Raw genomic sequence first — 5,626 nt, 5'->3', positions numbered from 1 at the left:
ATAAACTGGAATGAAATAAGAGTTATTATAAACAACCTCGTCTTGTTTATTATTTTCGGAGATAACAAACTGCAGTTTATTTTAATGTTACACTTAATTGTGTTATTTCTACTTGAAAGATAAGAAAACTGCGACAAGCGTTCCACCATACAATAGTTTCTTTAGATTTATTCATACTCAACCATAGTACTGAAGATTTCCGAAACAGACAGATTCTTCATTCTGATTTATATTTTCCAAAATGATTAGTGAATGTACAGGGTGACCTAGCTTCGAGCTGCTCATCGTTTTGAGGTTCAACTGAATACACCTCGAACTTCAATGTTAAAGAACTCTTTCATTCAGAGAACTGCGTGGAATAAATTTTCTGGGGCCTTTTCCCAAATAGATTAATTCTCCAGCGATTATTCTCCGATATGAATCGTTACTTTGCATAGGCATCGCTATGAGAGCGGCTTGAATATTTCTCTGTATTGCTTGTGTTTTGTCCTTGAGAAAAAAAATTACGTCACTACATAGCACATTTGTGGATCATCCCATTTTCCAAATTGCTGGGTGGATGAAAATAACAAAAATATAACACGAACTGCACATCCAAAGCACTTTATCAACCTGCAATTCAACATTGAATTTTCGATTCAATAAGAGTGAAGTAGGTTCAAGATCCTCAGATGATGCGTTGAATTTGAATGATTTGCTCCTGAGAGTACTCACAGTATTCTTTGTTGGGCGGGTTGGCTGTTCACTGTTCATCTTCCACTGCAGGGAACCACTGTGCATGCTGTTTTTGGCGAGTGCATTGGCTTGGGATGTGGGGGTTGAGCACACTGGTCATCGGATGCCTGCTTCCACGTTGTCCCGCTGGATACGGGAATGACAGAATCACTTGTGGTTCTGTTTTTCCCTAACTGAATGGCATCCCAACGATGACTCAATCCTAAGGTAAGTATATTCGTGCCAGGAGGATCAATGACACTGAGCCTATCAGCTGTCTCTACGGAACCTTCAAAATACAGGGCGCCCTTTCGTCGTAGCATCGCCTTGTCACGGTAATGCGAGATTCTGCCGTGATTGACCTTCTTTCCCTAGCTACTCGTGGGACTTTTATGAACAGAGTAAACTTAACAATTATTCTCAACGCTGAGTCTACAGAGGAGATGTGTCGAGCTTACGACTCCAACTGACCTCCCTGTAAATTTAGTTCAGGAGCAAGTCTACAGAGGAGATGGATGTCGAGCTTACGATTTCAACTGACCTCCCTGTAAATTTAGATCAGAAGCGAGAGCTTCTCAACTCTCCAACTCCTGATCCAATAACTGAATTTAAAAAAAGGTTTGCTGGTGCAGCCAGAAAGCGACTGAGTCATCACCCCAAGAGCGGGGTACCTTATGAAGCCGCCTTACACCAAATTTTTGAGCGGCATATGCAGAATCTGTGTCAGATGGAGGAACAAACCACCCAGCAAACGTTTCCGCTCAAATGATATTCACCAAAACCAGAGGCGAAACAGCACTGTACGGTTGAATCTAAGGCATCGTCAGGTGTAGCTGACGTACAAAAACCCTCATATGAGGAAGTTGTCGCGGCTATCAAGGTGGGAATCTTGTACCTTGACTATCCGACTACCCCATTAACGATGAAACAGCAGATGATATACTTCGTGCCTGCCCCGCTGGGGCTGAATCAGGTTTTTAGAGTTCGGCAGAGTCGTACTCTTACCACCCACTATAAAACTAATCGGCTTCGTTAAGAAGCTATGTTAATTTGGACGAGTGTAAACAGGTGTGAGCCACAATAAACCATTGCGAGTTGCGGTGGAGGGTCAAATAGACCCACTCACTTTATATCTAACCCAACTCACATTATTTCCTTTCAGTGCATTCCAGGTAAAAGGGGCCAGCCCAAATGAGATATTGAGACAATGAAAAAAATCTAGAAACACGTCAACTTCAGTTTTCAGGAGGACACATTTTGAACTGAAAATCAACTTTTCGTCAGTCACGTGAGGTTAATTTTTCACCTGTTTCGAGAACAAAGAGTTTGTTTGAGTACTTGAGATCGGAAGGAGCACTGTACCCTAAAGAACTTCACACATTACTAAATGTGCCACGGACTGGTACAGTTCATCTTCTGTCCAGAATGTGAGTTGAGAACAACCTTTGAGTAGCTTTCTGCAGCAGCTAGCCGAAAGCACTGTTTCAAAAGTACCGTTTTGGAAGTATTTGTGAGACCAAGGAGTAAGCACAGCGGTACAGGCACTGGACCGCTTCTGCTTCAAAATTCTTTTTGGGTACATTCTGGTCATTTTGAGACCTTCGAGTGGAATCTGTTCGAGGTAGTGTGAGAGTGAGACAAAGTGCAGTATATGACTGTTCAGGGAAAGGCGATGATTGAAGAAAAACAAACATGGCGGCATACCAAAATGGCAAAATGGCCGTATCTTTGTTGATGAAATAGTTGAATCATGATCAGCAGCACATCAAATGAAAGAGGCAGTCATACTGAATATATTTACAAAGAGAAAACAAACATGCCGATAAGTGGAAAGGGCAGGAGTGGAAAGAACGACTATGTGTGTGTATATGAGTGAGTGAGTGAGTGGGGGAGAGAGAACAAACATGGCAGAATGCTAACAGGAAGCGAGTCATATCTTCTCAGACAATTGTTGGATAGTAACGGGCAACACATCAAATGAAAGACAGAGAGAGGCTGAATTCATTGAGAGAGAAAATAGAAATGGCGATATGCCGAAAGGGTGCCAGCGCGTGCGACGGCAGGGGAACTTTGAAATTTATATGAGAGGCATATTTGGAGTTGTGAACAGATGTCAAAGAAAATATGAAAAACTCGATTTTTTACTTTTGACATATCTTTACGTTTCATGCGCAAATGAGTGCTTTTGAGTACAAATACAATATTATTTCCTATTGATAATGTTGTACAAATTATGTCTGTTGTATTCATTCCAAAATGATCAATTTCACATTCAATTTTTGAATTTTTGACATTTCTCTCCCTTTGTCACGTGATTTCCGCTTAGAGAACTGCTCTTCTGCTCATGTACAATGTAATCAAAAGGTGTCCCTTTTGAGCAGTTTCCTGCTCATTCCAAGAGCCACGGGTAGACAGCTGTTTCAGCCTGTTGGGCATCGTCAGTACCGGGCAGGCGGTCCTTCCTGTCTTTCAGGAAAGACTCAATCCACCGGATCAGGCCCCAAGACAGGTCGAATGCGATTAATTTGTGCAGAAGACCTTCGTGCCATATACGGCCTTCGAGATGTCTAGCAGAACAATGTGCACCTTTTTGTTGGTGTTCAGTTCATGGTGTTCAGTGGATGGTGTTTTCGACCAGCCTTAGAGCCTGTAACTCAGTGGAATGTTCTCTCCTGGAGCCAAGTTGTTTATCAGGCAGAACATTTCGGTTCTCAACTTCTTCGTTGAGTCTTTGGAGAACGACTCCTTCAGCCAGCTTAGCCGCCGACGAGAGTAGACTGATCAGGCGATAATTCTGTGGGAACAGCAGGTTCTGACCCTGTTTTGGGATCATGACTACGATCGCATGCTTCCACCTTCTGGGGAAGTGTCTGAGGGCCAACAAACTGTTTTTAATGTTCGGAAAGTTCTCAACGCAGTTGTCCAGACTCACGTCGCGCCAACAAACCCCTTTTATATCGATAAGAAAGGTTTTACTCTAGACTCGAAGGGTGGAGAAGATTCTATTGTTCTCAAAAAAAAAATCATAGGGTATTCCCGCTTGTTGTTGAGAGATAGCGTTACTGTCTATGATTGAGTTGTTTATTAGGACTAAATAGGTATCTGTACATTCTCTCGCTTGTCTTGACATGCACTTTTTTCTGAGTGACATTGTGATCGCGGATCCGTATTGATACGGCCCGCAGGCCGTATCTTTGACACGACTGATCTACACTATCATTCAGAAAGTTGCATCTAGTACAGTCCAACCAGTCACCAAACCATTCGTAACTTTGAGGAGTAGTGACTCAAAACACTACTCGAATAAAGAAAAAGAGTATTCTAATCTTACACATGGATCAATTCAAAAACTTCAGAATGAAATATGGTTACTCAGAAATGATAATTCTCAATTAGGAATGGCGAGTACATCGGATACATTGTATCGTTCACTCTCGTTAGGAAAAAATGTTTTGTTTTTTATCCTTTTCAAATCCGTCAAGAAGGAATTAAAACAAGTTTGTTTTTTGGGGACTGATGTATCTCCAGATTTAATTCTCGGAACAAAACTATGAACGGAATTCCACCAGTGAGTGTCAACTCGAATTCGTATTTTCATTTCGGAGTTGCACCAGTAGTACGCTATCACCGAAGCCTCGATACTTTTTATAGGGTGCGTCAGTAGCATCAAAGATTACTCCCCATACCGTGAGGTGAGTGATCCAAGAATCATGTGCTCCAAGCAAACGCAATGATCTGAGAGTAGCAACCTTCTGCATTTTTTCCGGCCAAGAATTCCGCTATACAGCGGCAAGCTGGTCTCTGATATAGCCAATTTACAACTGTAATGCCAAAGGCAGTTCTTTGTTAATTTTTGGTCCCTAAATGCGAAATTGATAGTAAAAATTTCCTAATACGTAAGATTTTTGAATTATGATTCTTTCACAAAAATTTAATGAACACGACATTCCAAATTTGCTTTTTTCCTAAATTGAGGAAATTTTTTAAAATCTGGCAACACAGCGACTCTGCCCAGTATTCGAATCTGCTTCCACTGTATATGAGACTTGTAACGACGCTTCTCGAACTTCCGATACTCCAAGTTTCCAGAAAATACCAGAAATACGTAACCGCTATAAAAGTAGCAGGTTGACAATCGGATTATCAATATTGGTTTAACCCGAATAGTGGTTAGTTAGTATTAAAAAAGCGAGGTGAGCAAACACGCGGATATTAAGAGAATTATATTAGTGTTATATTTGTGAATAAAATAAGCTGACTCCTGTAAACGCAGTATCACAAATTTGAACTCGACGTACGCAACAGTATAAAAATGTCCAAAGTACAGAGACGTGGCTGCGTTAATCCTGCAGATAATTTCTGCTATATATGTGATCAGTTCACTCCTAAATCGTAGAAACGGACAATCAATCAAATGACCATAGTAGCTTACCATAAGTATTTTGAATGTGTTGTTGGTGATCAAGATCGGGATTGGACTCGTCACTTATGTTGCCAAACCTTTGCAGCAAATCTAAGTAACTGGTTGAATGGCAAACATTCTTCTATGCCTTATGCAGTTAGGTATACCAAATGATCAGATTTCAAAAAGACTGACCTTCGTGCGACCGGCACGAACCCTACAGCCTGTTCGGAATTGCCTGACTTCCAAATTTTGATGTGAATAAATCTGCATCTGGTGACAGCAGCTGCCAAAATTAATTTAAAAAGAATAAATAAATCAGAAAGGAGCATTTATTACAGGGAGTACAATTGTGCCATTTTTCAGGTGAGCACAATATGCATTTTTCTGGTTCCAAAAATCACAACATACATAGATATTATATAGAAAATTTCAACTCACGCAACGGTGCCATTAATATTTGCCAATGCACAGTAGTTGTTTTCAGAGAAAATAAAATCCTGATATTGT

This window comes from Leptinotarsa decemlineata, unplaced genomic scaffold (assembly GCF_025532065.1).
Source record: "Leptinotarsa decemlineata unplaced genomic scaffold, Ldec_3_MD MMD2_tig00026340_RagTag_RagTag, whole genome shotgun sequence".
Taxonomy (NCBI): domain Eukaryota; kingdom Metazoa; phylum Arthropoda; class Insecta; order Coleoptera; family Chrysomelidae; genus Leptinotarsa; species Leptinotarsa decemlineata.
Note: the sequence above shows the minus strand (reverse complement) of the source record.